The following is a 22,776-nucleotide window of genomic DNA, read 5'->3' on the forward strand; positions in this document are numbered from 1 at the left end:
AATTTTATCCATGATGTCTCCTTTTCTTTCTTAATGCATTAGTTCCATTAAGAATTAAATTAAAAATAATGATAAAACAAAAGACTGTAATTAAGACTGCCGTTTTTGAGTATGTTTTGTGAAGGCAATTAAAGGAAAATTAAAGGAAATATAAGGAAACATTACGGAGAAGGAAACATATGTTGTAAATAATGAATGTACCGCATTCAGTTCCATAATGTTTTCTTTTATTTTCTTTCATTTTTTTCATTTCCTTATCAAGAAAGACTCACAAATGTGATACATTCTTTATCTATCTCAATTTCCTTTATTTTTTAAATTTTGACTTGAACTTAGAATGCATTAAACAAGAAAATGAGATATGTTCAAAATCAGTATGTATTAACTAATAAAAATATATTTGAAATTCATAGGAAATAAAATAAATTAAAAGAACCCTCAAGAAAGCCTAAAATTATTAGTAGAAAGGTCATTACATCACCTAGAATAAAAAATATGAAAGAGTATTCAGACATGTAACTTTGAGATATTAGATATACACAACAACAACAATACCCAATCCTCCATATGCGAGGTCAGGAAAGCCTAAAATCATTAGTAGAAAAGTCATTACATCACCTAGAATAAAAAATATGAAAGAGTATTCAGACATGTAACTTTGAGATATTAGATATACACACCAACAACAATACCCAATCCTCCATATGCGAGGTATGAGGGAGGTGAGATGTAGACAATACTTTATCTATCCTAGAATAGAAGAGAAGTCGTTTCTCAATCCACGAATCGAGGAAAAAAAATTTGTACACACATATAGAGAAAGATATTAGATACGTGGTATTATATAAATTGGAATAAAAATTTAAGAGTCCACCAATTAAGTGATCACTTTTATAAGTATATGATATTAAAGAGAGAATGATAAAAGAATATGAATAATATCGGCCTGTCGATTTTTCATTTGGCATCTTTACATGGCTTAAAATAGAAAAGCCACAAACCTTTGGACAAACATAAAGAGAGTATGCTTTTGAAAAGGGTATTATAGCAATATAATGAGAAATCAAAATTTTATTAAGTGGTCATTTTAAAAAGTATAACGTTAAGAAGGGTTTTACACTTTTACTTATGTGTTATCAAACACATAATCACTAAACTTAGTAACTAAGAGTAAATACAAATGATAAACAGAGCATAAATAATATCGGTCTGCCTATTTTCATATATCATTTTTACATGGCTTACAAGTAGAAAAGCCACAAAGCTTGAACGAACTATAAAGAGAGTGTAAGTAACTAGAGGAGGTGAATAGTTACTTAGTTTATTTTTACAAAGTCTATCGATTTAGAACTTGAGATAACATTAGTGAGATTTAAATTGTTTGTTCACAAGTAAGGTAAATATAAAGATAAGGGATAAGAGAACAAACACAGAAATTTATAGTGGTTCAGGAAGATGTTAACTAATCTTCCTTAATCCACTCCTCAATTCTAACGAGTTGAGAGTTTGTTTCACTATGATACTTCAAACTCGGTGGAGTGTCCGGATACAACACTAGCTCCTCGATAAGCCACAACTTATGAACCCATATGTCCATTTGAAGAATTCACAATCACCAAAATGCTCTTACCACAAGATCCTAATTTTAACGCCCTAGAACAATAGTTTTTTTTTAAATCAGAGTGACCACCCATCCCAGCGAAATGCCGCGGCGACGCAATTCTGGGCGCGGTGCGGCCAGACAAAGAATTTTAGACCAATTATACATTTTTCCTATTTTCAAAATACGCCTAAGGGCGCGGCGCGGCGAATGGGGTCGCGGCGCGGCCCTATGCTGTCGCTGGTACTAAACTTAACTTGCTTTAAAGTCACACTTTCCAAACATGATACATCATCTATCTTTTATCTACATGAAATTAACTTTTCTAACATCATAACGAGACACTAAAGTCACTCGGTCGCGCACGACCCATTACACCAATCAACATATCGTTTTGACCCACATCGTCTTATATGTCAAACTTGATCCATTTCGACTCATCCCATTATCTATCACGCTTCATTTGAACATACTTAAGCCTTTCATTAACCTTATTACAAAATCTTTGACTACTTGTTTATTCTAAAATGTTTAACGGACATAACTAAAAACGTCAACACATGTAATTACCTAAAGCATGATCCAATTTCGAGACTCACAATTCCACTTGCAAAACCAATTTGATCATACTTAAAAACTCTAAAGCAAAAAAACCTTGAATTGCGAACGTTTGAACACATGATCATCCGCATTCAATAACATAGATCATCATAATAATAAAAGCAAGATTTAGAAAGTTGCTTTTACTTACTTGAGCTAACTTCTTACTTAAATTTCTTGCAAAACTGCTACTTCTTCGATGCTTGCTATATACCCTTTAGGAACTTGCAAGATCTGTTTCCTTCACTTGTCCCAATACATTCGTGAAAGTCTACTTTATGATCTCTCGTCATTTTTCAAGAACCTACATACATGACAACAATGAATATGGGTAAGCTCAATGCTTAGTGAGTAACATAGAGAATTAAGAATAAGTGTTCATAAACTTGGCACACTATAAATAACCATAATTATCCTTCGTAACCCGTCTTCTTAGTAACTATTCTCTTTTAGGAGAGTTTGTATGTCCTTGCTTCACGAACACATCATACACTTCATCACTAATACAGCATAACAATACATATCTACAACTTATTACATTCATAAAAGAACTCAACAATAATCATAAATCATCAATCACATAATACTTACCTTGCGCACCCGTGTATGTACAAGTGTATCCCCACTTACCTGTCGTGGCCCTCATGATCGGCTTATCCCGGTATAATTACTTCTTCATTGGTTTATCATAGACTCATATCTCGTCACTCTACTCGAATTCCTTTGCTATTAAAAATTCCTGAAAGACTTCTTTAACATCTTGAAATTGTATTAGCAAACTTAACACATCATAATATCATCTACCGCATTCATCATTAAGTACCCATTAACAACCGTAACATAAACTAATAAAATTGACTTCATCAAAATCTTTAACTTGATAACTTACCGTAAACAAAATACTTGTTCTACTCGGTCATAATATTCATGATACAACGAAAAACACATCATAATATCGAATACATAATTAAATCGTTAATTGAATATAAATTTACCTATGTACTCACCTTGGCCTCTTTTGCACACTTGGCCGCTTTCCTTCCCTTGATTAGCTCCTAAACACAATGCTAATCACATTAATAACTTGCTTAACACATAAATCCGCTCATAACGCCGTTAGGCATCAAAGTGGCTACTAGCTTAATTTTAACCTAATTAAGCTTTTGACCGATTTTAACTCAAGAAAGGAACTTGAACCACTACACTACAAGTGGTAACTCACGTCCAAATAACTCGTAATAACATGGACACTTACAACATGCCCAAAATTCCAAACAATAATACTTTATACAAGCTTTACACAATTTCACCATTTGGACAGCCCTATATTCACAGCATATTCTGACCCATTTAAGTCTCTGTTCAGCATTTAAAGACTTGTTTATTGGAAAGGACACTCAAAGCCCTTTCCGAAAAGTGCTCACACGCCCTAAACGGAGCTACGGTTGATTTTATATGATTTATACAAAATCAAGTTTTGTGCAGTTTTTCTTAGTGACGGGTTTGACATCATTGACTCCATTTTCAACTCAATTCAACACAAAAACATTTCCAACAAAACCAAGCTACTTACATATACTAATAACACTATTATGAATGATTTTTAACACAATTTAATCATCATACATGGCTAATAATATCATAAACATTACTAGTTCTTCTCTTAGGCATTTTAACAAACACCTTATATGCATAAGTATGTCATGTTCTTTAACATCACAACAATAATTCTTTAATCCATAATATCACTTATGAAACTCAAATTCATGAATAATTAGACATAAGCATCATCAAAGATTCATTTTTTAACAATTAAAATCATCATCATCAACATCAACTTTTCTTTGAGGCATTTCATCAAACACCTTACATGCAAGCCCCAAAAGAAGCAACACTACAACTTACTTGATGTTTAACTCACCAAGAACCCTAATTCAACCTCAAGAACGAAATTAAAACATAAAATTCGAATTAAGAACTTACCAAAGCATTAAAATTGAAGCCCTAGATAGCTAGAACAAGAATCCAAGTCAAATGAGTCAAGATCACTTTTTTTTTTCTCCATGTTCTTCCTCTTTCTCTCTCTAAAAACGCCCCACTCTCTCTCTAAAATGAGAGTAAATTTCCAGAAGTTGTTAGAGCTGGAAAATGAGCTCTCAAGACTGATTTTGATGGCCAAAAACGTTTTTAGGCATTTTACACTTTCAGTCCCTCAATATACAAAAGCTGTCAAACCCCACTTTAACTCGTATTTGGCCCTTTTCCCATCAATCGGGGCAGAATTTTGAAAAACTTAAAACACGAAAGTTGTCATATATTTAATTACGGACGTCTGGGTTTTTATATCACCTCAATCCGAGAAAATATGAGCAAGTTATGCTCGTTTTACGAAACAGTTCCAAAATGACAACTTATCGAAAAGTTAATCGTTAAGCATTTCGACTTAATATTTTTAGCCCACGACCACCAACACTTATTATTATTAAAAATAATAATATTTCAAGTCACTTCTAACCTTTCTTTTACATTTATTCTTAGATCATACATATAAAACGTTAATAAAAGTTACTTATTAATTACTAGAAAAATATCTTGAAATTTGGGGTGTTCAACTCTCCCCCCGTTGGATTGTTCGTGTCCTCACAAACCGATTCTATAATACCGATCATAGCTAATCATCATTTATTACACATAAACGAAGTGAATTCACATCACTTTCCTTTATACCACTACACTGTTCACTAGTCTCTAACATAACTTTTACTGTGCTAATCATGATTTCTCTTCTTTTAAACGGTTTCTCTTAAATCAACATCTCAATATAACCATATTTTAAGAGCTATTTCTATCAAATGCATTTTCTTATGAAAATACACGAAAGATGTCATAAAAATACGTCAAGTTCCTTGGTATTGCCTTACTTCTTTCAATTTACAACAATATGACTTTAGTTCAACGACTCTACATAACTTAATTATCTTCTTATTTGTGGAAGCGTACATTTATCTCACTCTATTTCTTCCCAATTACTTGCATAAAATTTATTTACACCCGTGTGGTATATCCTCCTTGAATCTGTTCTATCAAAACAGAAACGTTAAAGTGACTTCCCGTCTACTCTTACTCGTTTTCAATTAATTACAACTAATCATATTCAATTATGGAATCACCGTTTTCATTTTAGATTCATCATGTAACTTTCGTGACAATGTAAACATTCTTATTTATTAAGGAAAATCTTGCTAGCTATCTTCATTTACCTAAAATTAAACAGGTAAGCATAGAATAAGGGCACCCATCATGGCATTTTGGCGTGTTAACTCACGCGTTTATTTTAAGGATAATATTCATTTTTCTCTGGCATAATCTATTACATTTCTAAGTCCATTCTACCTTAAGGCCATACTTCCTTTCTATCTCAGTATTCCCTTTAGTTAAAAGTCTATCTATATACATCATCTGGTGATCAGTTCTTTCATCTCATAATTACCGTTAATCATGCTAAACTTTCTTAACACTTTTAATCCCACAACACTTGTGTGATAATATTCATCATAAATACAACCCCCAGGTTTTTGTTAAATCAAAATATACATATAATCAACATCATGTATAGTATAAAATTTACTTATCTTGTCATCGCGTTGAGTGTTCCAAACGTACGGATTCACATTCACTTAGTCGTTGCATGTTCCTGTCTTTGCACTTTAATGACCATTATCTATACTTCTCAATCGTATCATCATTCATATGAATAATTAACATAACTTACAAGAAATCAAACCTTGCTTAATGTGTGCACGACATGAATTTGGTAGTCCTTTATTACATGTCCTTCCACACTTAAAGTAAAGCTCTTTCAAAGATTGATACTCTGATCGATAGAGTCCATTCAGTTGTCTCCATCAATTATGCATTTCATAGTTCCTGTACCTTATGATCCTTACACATTACATATTCTTTGATATAAAACTTAGATTTCATCATTTACATAAATATCATTTAACGACCACATTAACATTTATATCTTTGCAACTCTGACTTTTCGTATAACCATAAAGAATCCCTCGCTCGGTGCCATCCAAAGACTTAAGTCTACCTTTCACAATTTTAACTTTTATCAAGCATACAACTTTAATTCATTTAACATTTCTTATCGACTCGTTCTTAAACACCGTTCAACTAAGTCAAAACTTGTTTAGCACATTATCGTTACATCGTTATTAGTCATCATCACTTAAGGGTACATTCATTATACTTTTGACAACTACTTTACATGATAGTTTCTATTCATTTTTTTGCTTAGCCTCACGCTAAGTCTTACACATATTCATGTGTTTGTTCATCCTAAACTTGCAACTTACATCATCCTATATAGAATTCGTGGTCACGAAAACCCAAGAGCACTCTTAGCATTAGCATAATCATAACCAAAAACATAACCTGTCAACCCGCAAGTTTCTTTCTTGCATCAGATCCGGTCATACCACACCAAGACGCAACTTACTAGGGATGACCTAGGATTGTTCCTAAGCTAAACATATATACCCATAGACATAAGGTCTAAACTCATTAAAATAAACATGGATGTCGAGTCTAAGCTTGTCACATTAACATAGACATAAGTCTAAGCTTTTCACCTAGTGATCTTGATCGTCACCCTCTTGCACGGGTGCAATCCGGGAGCATCAAGTCACTCATGACATCATAATTCGTGTTCATGATAAAATTATGAACATTCTTTCATACATAATCATAACCTTTCGACTCGTAAGTTTCGTTCTAAAATCTGATTCAATCATATCATCCATAGACATATGGCCTACTCTTATCACAATTTACATGAACATAAGTCTAAGCTCATCATCATTAATATGGACGTAAGTCCAGGCTCACTAACATTACCATGGACGCAAGTCCAAGCTCATTAACTTTACCATAGACGCAAGTCCAAGCTCATTAACTTTGCCATGGACGCAAGTCCAAGCTCATTAACTTTACCATGGATGCAAGTCCAAGCTCATTAACTTTGCCATGGACGCAAGTCCAAGCTCATTAACTTTGCCATGGATCCAAGCTTATCATTATCGACATGGACACAAGTCCAAGCTCATCATCATTGACATAGACACAAGTCCAAGCTAATCATCATTGACATGGACACAAGTCCAAGCTAATCGTCATTGACATGGACACAAGTCCAAGCTAATCGTCATTGACATGAACACAAGTCCAAGCTAATCATCATTGACATGGACACAAGTCCAATCTAATTGTCATTGACATGGATCCAAGCTTCATCACTTAGTGGGTTTGATCATCACCCTCTTGCACGGATACAATCCGGGTGCATCAAGCCACTTTCATACATCACATCACAAGTGCATAGTCTTCTCGAAACTAGCTCCTTGTTAACTTATTCCATATGATGCATACCATTATCGAATTAAACTTCATGCGTCCAAAATTCATTTCATTTAATAATCATATAGTCACATATCATTCATTTAGCGTAAGCAACTCATAATAATCATGCAACCATACATGTCTAAGCATAGATATACCTCGGTTTAAGTCTAAATAATCCTAAGGTGGATTATCTAATTCCCTTAAACCACCGCTCTGATACCAACTTTTAACGCCCTAGAACGATAATTTTTTTTTTAAATCAGAGTGACCACCCATCCCAGCGAAATGCCGCGGCGCGGCAATTCTGGACGCGGCGCGGCCAGGCAAAGAATTTCAGACCAGTTATACATTTTTCCTGTTTTCAAAATACGCCTAAGGGCGCGGCACGGCGAATGGGGTCGCAGCGCGACCCTATGCTGTCGCTGGTACTAAACTTAACTTGCTTTAAAATCACACTTTCCAAACATGATACATAATCTATCTTTTATCTACATGAAATTAACTTTTCTAACATGATAACGAGACACTAAAGTCACTCGCGCACTACCCATTACACCAATCAACATATCGTTTTGACCCATATCATCTTATATGTCAAACTTGATCCATTTCGACTCATCCCATTATCTATCACACTTCATTTGAACATACTTAAGCCTTTCATTAACCTTATTACAAAATCTTTGACTACTTGTTTATTCCAAAACGTTTAACGGACATAACTAAAAACTTCAACACATGTAATTACCTAAAGCATGATCCAATTTCGAGACTCACAATTCCACTTGCAAAACCAATTTGATCATACTTAAAAACTCTAAAGCAAAACAACCTTGAATTGCGAACGTTTGAACACATGATCATCCGCATTCAATAACATAGATCATCATAATAATAAAAGCAAGATTTAGAAAGTTGCTTTTACTTACTTGAGCTAACTTCTTACTTACATTTCTTGCAAAACCGCTACTTCTTCGATGCTTGCTATATACCCTTTAGGAACTTGCAAGATCCGTTTCCTTCACTTGTCCCAATACATTCGTGAAAGTCTACTTCATGATCTCTCGTCGTTTTTCAAGAACCTACATACATGACAACAATGAATATGGGTAAGCTCAATGCTTAGTGAGTAACATAGAGAATTAAGAATAAGTGTTCATAAACTTAGCACACTATAAATAACAATAATTATCCTTCGTAACCCGTCTTCTTGGTAACTATTCTCTTTTAGGAGAGTTTGTATGTCCTTGCTTCACGAACACATCATACACTACATCACTAATACATCATAACAATACATATCTACAACTTATTACATTCATAAAAGAACTCAACAATAATCATAAATCATCAATCACATAATACTTACCTTGCGCACCAGTGTATGTACAAGTGTATCCCCACTTACCTGTCGTGGCCCTCATGATCGGCTTATCCCGGTATAATTCCTTCTTCATTGGTTTATCATAGACTCATATCTCGTCACTCTACTCGAATTCCTTTGCTATTAAAAATTCTTGAAAGATTTCTTTAACATCTTGAAATTGTATTAGCAAACTTAACATATCATAATATCATCTACCGCATTCATCATTAAGTACCCATTAACAACCGTAACATAAACTAATAAAATTGACTTCATCAAAATCTTTAACTTGATAACTTGCCGTAAACAAAATACTTGTTCTACTCGGTCATAATATTCATGATACAACGAAAAACACATCATAATATCGAATACATAATTAAATCGTTAATTGAATATAAATTTACCTATGTACTCACCTTGGCCTCTTTTGCACACTTGGCCGCTTTCCTTCCCTTGATTAGCTCCTAAACACAATGATAATCACATTAATAACTTGCTTAACACATAAATCCGCTCATAACGCCATTAGGCATCAAAGTGGCTACTAGCTTAATTTTAACCTAATTAAGCTTTTGACCGATTTTGACTCAAGAAAGGAACTTGAGCCACTACACTACAAGTGGTAACTCACGTCCAAATAACTCGTAATAACATGGACACTTACAATATGCCCAAAATTCCAAACAATAATACTTTATACAAGCTTTACACAATTCCACCATTTGGACATCCCTATATTCACAGCATATTCCGACCCATTTATGTCTCTGTTCAGCATCTAAAGACTTGTTTATTGGAAAGGACACTCAAAGCCCTTTCCGAAAAGTGCTCACATGCCCTAAACGGAGCTACGGTTGATGTTATATGATTTTTACAAAATCAAGTTTTGTGCAGTTTTTCTTAGTGATGGGTTTGACATCATTGACTCCATTTTCAACTCAATTCAACACAAAAACATTTCCAACAAAACCAAGCTACTTACATATACTAATAACACTATTATGAATGATTTTTAACATAATTTAATCATCATACATGGCTAATAACATCATGAACATTACTAGTTCTTCTCTTAGGCATTTTAACAAACACCTTATATGCATAAGTATGTCATGTTCTTTAACATCACAACAATAATTCTTTAATCCATAATATCACTTATGAAACTAAAATTCATGAATAATTAGACATAAGTGAAATGTCCCGTTCTTATTGATTAAAAACGTTCCATATTAATTGATTTCGTTGCGAGGTTTTGACCTCTATATGAGACGTTTTTCAAAGACTGCATTCATTTTTAAAACAAACCATAACCTTTATTTCATAAATAAAGGTTTAAAAAGCTTTACGTAGATTATCAAATAATGATAATCTAAAATATCCTGTTTACACACGACCATTACATAATGGTTTACAATACAAATATGTTACATCGAAATCAGTTTCTTGAATGCAGTTTTTACACAATATCATACAAACATGGACTCCAAATCTTGTCCTTATTTTAGTATGCAACAGCGGAAGCTCTTAATATTCACCTGAGAATAAACATGCTTTAAACGTCAACAAAAATGTTGGTGAGTTATAGGTTTAACCTATATATATCAAATCGTAACAATAGACCACAAGATTTCATATTTCAATACACATCCCATACATAGAGATAAAAATCATTCATATGGTGAACACCTGGTAACCGACAATAACAAGATGCATATATAAGAATATCCCCATCATTCCGGGACACCCTTCGGATATGATATAAATTTCGAAGTACTAAAGCATCCGGTACTTTGGATGGGGTTTGTTAGGCCCAATAGATCTATCTTTAGGATTCGCGTCAATTAGGGTGTCTGTTCCCTAATTCTTAGATTACCAGACTTAATAAAAAGGGGCATATTCGATTTCGATAATTCAACCATAGAATGTAGTTTCACGTACTTGTGTCTATTTTGTAAATCATTTATAAAACCTGCATGTATTCTCATCCCAAAAATATTAGATTTTAAAAGTGGGACTATAACTCACTTTCACAGATTTTTACTTCGTCGGAAAGTAAGACTTGGCCACTGTTGATTCACGAACCTATAACAATATATACATATATATTAAAGTATGTTCAAAATATATTTACAACACTTTTAATATATTTTGATGTTTTAAATTTATTAAGTCAGCTGTCCTCGTTAGTAACCTATAACTAGTTGTCCACAGTTAGATGTACAGAAATAAATCGATAAATATTATCTTGAATCAATCCACGACCCAGTGTATACGTATCTCAGTATTGATCACAACTTAAACTATATATATTTTGGAATCAACCTCAACCCTGTATAGCTAACTCCAACATTCACATATAGAGTGTCTATGGTTGTTCCGAAATATATATAGATGTGTCGACATGATAGGTCGAAACATTGTATACGTGTCTATGGTATCTCAAGATTACATAATATACAATACAAGTTGATTAAGTTATGGTTGGAATAGATTTGTTACCAATTTTCACGTAGCTAAAATGAGAAAAATTATCCAATCTTGTTTTACCCATAACTTCTTCATTTTAAATCCGTTTTGAGTGAACCAAATTGCTATGGTTTCATATTGAACTCTATTTTATGAATCTAAACAGAAAAAGTATAGGTTTATAGTCGGAAAAATAAGTTACAAGTCATTTTTGTAAAGGTAGTCATTTCAGTCGAAAGAACGACGTCTAGATGACCATTTTAGAAAACATACTTCCACTTTGAGTTTAACCATAATTTTTGGATATAGTTTTTAAATCATTTTCTCAGAATAACAACTTTTAAATCAAAGTTTATCATAGTTTTTAATTAACTAACCCAAAACAGCCCGCGGTGTTACTACGACGGCGTAAATCCGGTTTTACGGTGTTTTTCGTGTTTCCAGGTTTTAAATCATTAAGTTAGCATATCATATAGATATAGAACATGTGTTTAGTTGATTTTAAAAGTCAAGTTAGAAGGATTAACTTTTGTTTGCGAACAAGTTTAGAATTAACTAAACTATGTTCTAGTGATTACAAGTTTAAACCTTCGAATAAGATAGCTTTATATGTATGAATCGAATGATGTTATGAATATCATTACTACCTTAATTTCCTTGGATAAGCCTACTGGAAAAGAGAAAAATGGATCTAGCTTCAATGGATCCTTGGATGGCTCAAAGTTCTTGAAGCAGAATCATGACACGAAAACAAGTTCAAGTAAGATCATCACTTGAAATAAGATTGTTATAGTTATAGAAATTGAACCAAAGTTTGAATATGATTATTACCTTGTATTAGAATGATAACCTACTGTAAGAAACAAAGATTTCTTGAGGTTGGATGATCACCTTACAAGATTGGAAGTGAGCTAGCAAACTTGAAAGTATTCTTGATTTTATGAAACTAGAACTTTTGGAATTTATGAAGAACACTTAGAACTTGAAGATAGAACTTGAGAGAGATCAATTAGATGAAGAAAATTGAAGAATGAAAGTGTTTGTAGGTGTTTTTGGTCGTTGGTGTATGGATTAGATATAAAGGATATGTAATTTTGTTTTCATGTAAATAAGTCATGAATGATTACTCATATTTTTGTAATTTTATGAGATATTTCATGCTAGTTGCCAAATGATGGTTCCCACATGTGTTAGGTGACTCACATGGGCTGCTAAGAGCTGATCATTGGAGTGTATATACCAATAGTACATACATCTAAAAGCTGTGTATTGTACGAGTACGAATACGGGTGCATACGAGTAGAATTGTTGATGAAACTGAACGAGGATGTAATTGTAAGCATTTTTGTTAAGTAGAAGTATTTTGATAAGTGTATTGAAGTCTTTCAAAAGTGTATAAATACATATTAAAACACTACATGTATATACATTTTAACTGAGTCGTTAAGTCATCGTTAGTCGTTACATGTAAGTGTTGTTTTGAAACCTTTAGGTTAACGATCTTGTTAAATGTTGTTAACCCAATGTTTATAATATCAAATGAGATTTTAAATTATTATATTATCATGATATTATCATGTATGAATATCTCTTAATATGATATATATACATTAAATGTCTTTACAACGATAATCGTTACATATATGTCTCGTTTAAAAATCATTAAGTTAGTAGTCTTGTTTTTACATATGTAGTTCATTGTTAATATACTTTATGATATGTTTTCTTATCATAGTATCATGTTAACTATATATATATATCCATATATATGTCATCATATAGTTTTTACAATTTTTAACGTTCGTGAATCACCGATCAACTTGGGTGGTCAATTGTCTATATGAAACATATTTCAATTAATCAAGTCTTAACAAGTTTGATTGCTTAACATGTTGGAAACATTTAATCATGTAAATATCAATCTCAATTAATATATATAAACATGGAAAAGTTCGGGTCACTACAGTACCTACCCGTTAAATAAATTTCGTCCCGAAATTTTAAGCTGTTGAAGGTGTTGACGAATCTTCTGGAAATAGATGCGGGTATTTCTTCTTCATCTGATCTTCACGCTCCCAGGTGAACTCGGGTCCTCTACGAGCATTCCATCGAACCTTAACAATTGGTATCTTGTTTTGCTTAAGTCTTTTAACCTCACGATCCATTATTTCGACGGGTTCTTCGATGAATTGAAGTTTTTCGTTGATTTGGATTTCATCTAACGGAATAGTGAGATCTTCTTTAGCAAAACATTTCTTTAAATTCGAGACGTGGAAAGTGTTATGTACAGCCGCGAGTTGTTGAGGTAACTCTAGTCGGTAAGCTACTGGTCCGACACGATCAATAATCTTGAATGGTCCAATATACCTTGGATTTAATTTCCCTCGTTTACCAAATCGAACAACGCCTTTCCAAGGTGCAACTTTAAGCATGACCATCTCTCCAATTTCAAATTCTATATCTTTTCTTTTAATGTCAGCGTAGCTCTTTTGTCGACTTTGGGCGGTTTTCAACCGTTGTTGAATTTGGATGATCTTCTCGGTAGTTTCTTGTATAATCTCCGGACCCGTAATCTGTCTATCCCCCACTTCACTCCAACAAATCGGAGACCTGCATTTTCTACCATAAAGTGCTTCAAACGGCGCCATCTCAATGCTTGAATGGTAGCTGTTGTTGTAGGAAAATTCTGCTAACGGTAGATGTCGATCCCAACTGTTTCCGAAATCAATAACACATGCTCGTAGCATGTCTTCAAGCGTTTGTATCGTCCTTTCGCTCTGCCCATCAGTTTGTGGATGATAGGCAGTACTCATGTCTAGACGAGTTCCTAATGCTTGCTGTAATGTCTGCCAGAATCTTGAAATAAATCTGCCATCCCTATCAGAGATAATAGAGATTGGTATTCCATGTCTGGAGACGACTTCCTTCAAATACAGTCGTGCTAACTTCTCCATCTTGTCATCTTCTCTTATTGGTAGGAAGTGTGCTGATTTGGTGAGACGATCAACTATTACCCAAATAGTATCAAAACCACTTGCAGTCCTTGGCAATTTAGTGATGAAATCCATGGTAATGTTTTCCCATTTCCATTCCGGGATTTCGGGTTGTTGAAGTAGACCTGATGGTTTCTGATGCTCAGCTTTGACCTTAGAACACGTCAAACATTCTCCTACGTATTTAGCAACATCGGCTTTCATACCCGGCCACCAAAAATATTTCTTGAGATCCTTGTACATCTTCCCCGTTCCAGGATGTATTGAGTATCTGGTTTTATGAGCTTCTCTAAGTACCATTTCTCTCATATCTCCAAATTTTGGTACCCAAATCCTTTCAGCCCTATACCGGGTTCCGTCTTCCCGAATATTAAGATGCTTCTCCGATCCTTTGGGTATTTCATCCTTTAAATTTCCCTCTTTTAAAACTCCTTGTTGCGCCTACTTTATTTGAGTAGTAATGTTATTATGAATCATTATATTCATAGATTTTACTCGAATGGGTTCTCTGTCCTTCCTGCTCAAGGCATCGGCTACCACATTTGCCTTCCCCGGGTGGTAACGAATCTCAAAGTCGTAATCATTCAATAATTCAATCCACCTACGCTGCCTCATATTCAGTTGTTTCTGATTAAATATGTGTTGAAGACTTTTGTGGTCGGTATATATAATACTTTTGACCCCATATAAGTAGTGCCTCCAAGTCTTTAATGCAAAAACAACCGCGCCTAATTCCAAATCATGCGTCGTATAATTTTGTTCGTGAATCTTCAATTGTCTAGACGCATAAGCAATCACCTTCGTTCGTTGCATTAATACACAACCGAGACCTTGCTTTGATGCATCACAATAAATCACAAAATCATCATTCCCTTCAGGCAATGACAATATAGGTGCCGTAGTTAGCTTTTTCTTCAATAACTGAAACGCTTTCTCTTGTTCATCATTCCATTCAAATTTCTTCCCTTTATGCGTTAATGCAGTCAAGGGTTTTGCTATTCTGGAAAAGTCTTGGATGAACCTTCTGTAGTAACCAGCTAGTCCTAAAAACTGGCGTATGTGTTTCGGAGTTTTCGGGGTTTCCCACTTTTCAACAGTTTCTATCTTTGCCGGATCCACCTTAATACCTTCTTTGTTCACTATGTGACCGAGGAATTGAACTTCTTCCAACCAAAATGCACACTTTGAAAACTTAGCGTACAATTCTTCCTTCCTCAATACTTCTAACACCTTTCTCAAATGTTCACCGTGTTCTTGGTCATTCTTTGAGTAAATAAGTATGTCATCAATGAAAACAATGACAAACTTGTCAAGGTATGGTCCACACACTCGGTTCATAAGGTCCATGAACACAGCTGGTGCATTAGTTAAACCAAACGGCATGACCATAAACTCGTAATGACCGTAACGTGTTCTGAAAGCAGTCTTTGGAATATCATCTTCTTTCACCCGCATTTGATGATACCCGGAACGTAAGTCAATCTTTGAATAAACAGACGAGCCTTGTAGTTGATCAAATAAGTCGTCGATTCTCGGTAGTGGGTAGCGGTTCTTGATGGTAAGTTTGTTCAACTCTCGGTAGTCGATACACAACCTGAATGTACCATCTTTCTTCTTGACAAACAAAACAGGAGCTCCCCACGGTGATGTGCTTGGTCGAATGAAACCACGCTCTAAAAGTTCTTGTAATTGGCTTTGCAGTTCTTTCATCTCGCTGGGTGCGAGTCTGTAAGGAGCACGAGCTATTGGTGCAGCTCCTGGTACAAGATCTATTTGAAATTCAACGGATCGATGTGGGGGTAATCCCGGTAATTCTTTCGGAAATACATCGGGAAATTCTTTTGCAATGGGAACATCATTGATGCTCTTTTCTTCAGTTTGTACTTTCTCGACGTGTGCTAGAACAGCATAGCAACCTTTTCTTATTAGTTTTTGTGCCTTCAAATTACTAATAAGATGTAGCTTCGTGTTGCCCTTTTCTCCGTACACCATTAAGGGTTTTCCTTTTTCTCGTATAATGCGAATTGCATTTTTGTAACAAACGATCTCCGCTTTCACTTCTTTCAACCAGTCCATACCGATTATCACATCAAAAGTCCCTAACTCTACTGGTATCAAATCAATCTTAAATGTTTCGCTAACCAGTTTAATTTCTCGATTCCGACATATATTATCTGCTGAAATTAATTTACCATTTGCTAATTCGAGTAAAAATTTACTATCCAAAGGCGTCAATGGACAACTTAATTTAGCACAAAAATCTCTACTCATATAGCTTCTATCCGCACCCGAATCAAATAAAACGTAAGCAGATTTATTGTCAATAAGAAACGTGCCCGTAACAAGCTCCGGGTCTTCCTGTGCCTCTACCGCATTAATATTGAAAACTCTTCCACGGCCTTGTCCATTCGTGTTCTCCTGGTTCGGGCAATTTCTAATAATGTGGCCTGGTTTTCCACATTTATAACAGACTACATTGGCATAACTTGCTCCGACACTACTTGCTCCGCCATTACTCATTCCGACACCATTTGTTCCTTTCGTTCTATTAACCCCTGGTCCGTAGACCTCACACTTCGCCGCGCTATGACCATTTCTTTTACACTTGTTGCAAAATTTGGTGCAGAACCCCGAGTGATTCTTTTCACACCTTTGGCATAGCTGCTTCTGATTGTTGTTGTTGTTGCGGCTATTATTGTTATTGGAATGATTGTTGTAGTTGCTGTTGTTGTTGTTGTTGGGCCGTTTGTTGTAGTTGCGATTGATGTTGCGATTGTTGGGATAATTGTTGCGATTATTGTTGTAATTGCTGTTGTTGTTGTATTGGTGATTCTTATCACCGTTTTCCTCCCACTTTCTTTTGACTTGCTTCACATTGGCCTCTTCAGCAGTCTGTTCTTTAATTCTTTCTTCAATCTGGTTCACTAGTTTGTGAGCCATTCTACATGCCTGTTGTATGGAGGCGGGCTCGTGTGAACTTATATCTTCTTGGATTCTTTCCGGTAATCCTTTCACAAACGCGTCGATCTTCTCTTCCTCATCTTCGAATGCTCCCGGACACAATAGGCACAATTCTGTGAATCGTCTTTCGTACGTGGTAATATCAAATCCTTGGGTTCGTAACCCTCTAAGTTCTGTCTTGAGCTTATTGACCTCGGTTCTGGGACGGTACTTCTCGTTCATCAAGTGCTTGAATGCTGACCACGGTAGTGCGTACGCATCATCTTGTCCCACTTGCTCTAGATAGGTATTCCACCATGTTAATGCAGAACCTGTGAAGGTATGCGTAGCGTACTTCACTTTGTCCTCTTCAGTACACTTACTTATGGCAAACACCGATTCAACCTTCTCGGTCCACCGTTTCAATCCGATCGGTCCTTCGGTTCCATCAAATTCCAAAGGTTTGCAGGCAGTGAATTCTTTGTAGGTGCATCCTACACGATTTCCTGTACTGCTAGATCCAAGGTTATTGTTGGTATGTAGCGCAGCCTGTACTGCGGCTATGTTTGAAGCTAGAAAAGTACGGAATTCCTCTTCATTCATATTCACGGTGTGTCGAGTAGTCGGTGCCATTTCCTTCAAAATAGTTAAATGGAACAAGTTAATCATACAGAATATTAAGAGTAGTTAATAGTATTTCGTAGCATAATATGAACTCATTTATAAAAGCTTTTTCTTCATATTAGCGTTTTATAAGTTTAAATTCGGGTAGTACCTACCCGTTAAGTTCATACTTAGTAGCTAATATACAATTCAACTACTACAATTCTATATGAAAAACTGATTGTAATAATATTTCGCGTTCAAACTTTTATACAATATTTTACAAACTTACAATACCGCTTATTTTACATAAAGCATGAAATATAGCACACAATAACTTTGATACAAGATAGTTGTGAAGACAATTCTAGCTAGTACACAAGTCGTTCGGCAAAGGCAATAAAGACACGTAATTCATACGTCCAGAAACAAGTCATGCATTCTGGTTTTACTAGGACTACTTCCCATCCTTGGTCTTGTGCAACATAACCGTTATGGCCGTTGATAAGACAGCGTGTTGTAACGTCATCAAAGGGACGAGGGTTACGTAATGTCCAACAGTCCCGTAATAATCTAAAAACCTCATTTCTTACCCCAATTACCGACTCCGTCACTTGTGGAAACGTTTTGTTTAATAGTTGTAGCCCGATGTTCTTGTTCTCACTTTGGTGAGAAGCGAACATTACTAATCCGTAAGCATAACATGCTTCTTTATGTTGCATGTTAGCCGCTTTTTCTAAATCACGAAGTCCAATATTCGGATATATTGAGTCAAAATAATTTCTTAACCCGTTGCGTAAAATAGCATTTGGGTTCCCCGCAATATATGCGTCAAAGTAAACACATCGTAACTTATGGGTTTCCCAATGTGATATCCCCCATCTTTCAAACGAAAGTCTCTTATAAACCAAGACATTCTTGGAACGTTCTTCAAATGTCTTACAAACTGATCTCGCCTTAAATAGTTGTGCCGAAGAATTCTGGCCGACTCTAGACAAGATTTCATCAATCATGTCTCCGGGTAGGTCTCTTAAAATATTGGGTTGTCTATCCATTTTGTGTTTTTAAACTGTAAAATAGACAAGAGTTAGTTTCATAAAAAAATACTTATTAATACAAGCAATTTTTACATATATCATAAAGCATAAGAACACTATATTACATATATTACACCACACGAATACAACTATCTTATTCCGACTCGCTCGTTTCTTCTTCTTCGGTTTTGGTTCGTTTTGCCAAGTTTCTAGGGATATATGATGTTCCCCTAATACGAGCCGTCGTTGTCCACATTGGTTTAGAAAAACCTGGTGGTTTAGAGGTTCCCGGGTCATTGTTACAACTTAAGGACTTCGGGGGTTGACGATACATATAAAGTTCATCGGGGTTGGAATTAGATTTCTCTGTTTTTATGCCCTTTCCCTTATTATTTTCTTTTGCCTTTTTAAATTCAGTTGGGGTAATTTCTATAACATCATCGGAATTCTCGTCGGAATCCGATTCATCGGAGAATTGGTAATCCTCCCAATATTTTGCTTCCTTGGCGGAAACACCATTGACCATAATTAACTTTGGTCGGTTGGTTGAGGATTTTCTTTTACTTAACCGTTTTATTATTTCCCCCACCGGTTCTATTTCTTCATCCGGTTCCGATTCTTCTTCCGGTTCCGATTCTTCTTCCGGTTCCGACTCTTCTTCCGGTTCCTCTTCGGGAACTTGTGAATCAGTCCACAAATCATTCCAATTTACATTTGACTCTTCATTATTATTAGGTGAGTCAATGGGACTTGTTCTAGAGGTAGACATCTATCACATAATATCAAACACGTTAAGAGATTAATATATCACATAATATTCATATGTTAAAAATATATAGTTTCCAACAAAAATGTTAAGCAATCATTTTTAAAGAAAACACGGTCGAAGTCCAGACTCACTAATGCATCCTAACAAACTCGATAAGACACACTAATGCAAATTTTCTGGTTCTCTAAGACCAACGCTCGGATACCAACTGAAATGTCCCGTTCTTATTGATTAAAAACGTTCCATATTAATTGATTTCGTTGCGAGGTTTTGACCTCTATATGAGACGTTTTTCAAAGACTGCATTCATTTTTAAAACAAACCATAACCTTTATTTCATAAATAAAGGTTTAAAAAGCTTTACGTAGATTATCAAATAATGATAATCTAAAATATCCTGTTTACACACGACCATTACATAATGGTTTACAATACAAATATGTTACATCGAAATCAGTTTCTTGAATGCAGTTTTTACACAATATCATACAAACATGGACTCCAAATCTTGTCCTTATTTTAGTATGCAACAGCGGAAGCTCTTAATATTCACCTGAGAATAAACATGCTTTAAACGTCAACAAAAATGTTGGTGAGTTATAGGTTTAACCTATATATATCAAATCGTAACAATAGACCACAAGATTTCATATTTCAATACACATCCCATACATAGAGATAAAAATCATTCATATGGTGAACACCTGGTAACCGACAATAACAAGATGCATATATAAGAATATCCCCATCATTCCGGGACACCCTTCGGATATGATATAAATTTCGAAGTACTAAAGCATCCGGTACTTTAGATGGGGTTTGTTAGGCCCAATAGATCTATCTTTAGGATTCGCGTCAATTAGGGTGTCTGTTCCCTAATTCTTAGATTACCAGACTTAATAAAAAGGGGCATATTCGATTTCGATAATTCAACCATAGAATGTAGTTTCACGTACTTGTGTCTATTTTGTAAATCATTTATAAAACCTGCATGTATTCTCATCCCAAAAATATTAGATTTTAAAAGTGGAACTATAACTCACTTTCACAGATTTTTACTTCGTCGGAAAGTAAGACTTGGCCACTGTTGATTCACGAACCTATAACAATATATACATATATATTAAAGTATGTTCAAAATATATTTACAACACTTTTAATATATTTTGATGTTTTAAATTTATTAAGTCAGCTGTCCTCGTTAGTAACCTATAACTAGTTGTCCACAGTTAGATGTACAGAAATAAATCGATAAATATTATCTTGAATCAATCCACGACCCAGTGTATACGTATCTCAGTATTGATCACAACTCAAACTATATATATTTTGGAATCAACCTCAACCCTGTATAGCTAACTCCAACATTCACATATAGAGTGTCTATGGTTGTTCCGAAATATATATAGATGTGTCGACATGATAGGTCGAAACATTGTATACGTGTCTATGGTATCTCAAGATTACATAATATACAATACAAGTTGATTAAGTTATGGTTGGAATAGATTTGTTACCAATTTTCACGTAGCTAAAATGAGAAAAATTATCCAATCTTATTTTACCCATAACTTCTTCATTTTAAATCCGTTTTGAGTGAACCAAATTGCTATGGTTTCATATTGAACTCTATTTTATGAATCTAAACAGAAAAAGTATAGGTTTATAGTCGGAAAAATAAGTTACAAGTCATTTTTGTAAAGGTAGTCATTTCAGTCGAAAGAACGACGTCTAGATGACCATTTTAGAAAACATACTTCCACTTTGAGTTTAACCATAATTTTTGGATATAGTTTTTAAATCATTTTCTCAGAATAACAACTTTTAAATCAAAGTTTATCATAGTTTTTAATTAACTAACCCAAAACAGCCCGCGGTGTTACTACGACGGCGTAAATCCGGTTTTACGGTGTTTTTCGTGTTTCCAGGTTTTAAATCATTAAGTTAGCATATCATATAGATATAGAACATGTGTTTAGTTGATTTTAAAAGTCAAGTTAGAAGGATTAACTTTTGTTTGCGAACAAGTTTAGAATTAACTAAACTATGTTCTAGTGATTACAAGTTTAAACCTTCGAATAAGATAGCTTTATATGTATGAATCGAATGATGTTATGAATATCATTACTACCTTAATTTCCTTGGATAAGCCTACTGGAAAAGAGAAAAATGGATCTAGCTTCAATGGATCCTTGGATGGCTCAAAGTTCTTGAAGCAGAATCATGACACGAAAACAAGTTCAAGTAAGATCATCACTTGAAATAAGATTGTTATAGTTATAGAAATTGAACCAAAGTTTGAATATGATTATTACCTTGTATTAGAATGATAACCTACTGTAAGAAACAAAGATTTCTTGAGGTTGGATGATCACCTTACAAGATTGGAAGTGAGCTAGCAAACTTGAAAGTATTCTTGATTTTATGAAACTAGAACTTTTGGAATTTATGAAGAACACTTAGAACTTGAAGATAGAACTTGAGAGAGATCAATTAGATGAAGAAAATTGAAGAATGAAAGTGTTTGTAGGTGTTTTTGGTCGTTGGTGTATGGATTAGATATAAAGGATATGTAATTTTGTTTTCATGTAAATAAGTCATGAATGATTACTCATATTTTTGTAATTTTATGAGATATTTCATGCTAGTTGCCAAATGATGGTTCCCACATGTGTTAGGTGACTCACATGGGCTGCTAAGAGCTGATCATTGGAGTGTATATACCAATAGTACATACATCTAAAAGCTGTGTATTGTACGAGTACGAATACGGGTGCATACGAGTAGAATTGTTGATGAAACTGAACGAGGATGTAATTGTAAGCATTTTTGTTAAGTAGAAGTATTTTGATAAGTGTATTGAAGTCTTTCAAAAGTGTATAAATACATATTAAAACACTACATGTATATACATTTTAACTGAGTCGTTAAGTCATCGTTAGTCGTTACATGTAAGTGTTGTTTTGAAACCTTTAGGTTAACGATCT

The sequence above is a fragment of the Rutidosis leptorrhynchoides genome, chromosome 3, assembly GCF_046630445.1.
Source record: "Rutidosis leptorrhynchoides isolate AG116_Rl617_1_P2 chromosome 3, CSIRO_AGI_Rlap_v1, whole genome shotgun sequence".
NCBI lineage: Eukaryota > Viridiplantae > Streptophyta > Magnoliopsida > Asterales > Asteraceae > Rutidosis > Rutidosis leptorrhynchoides.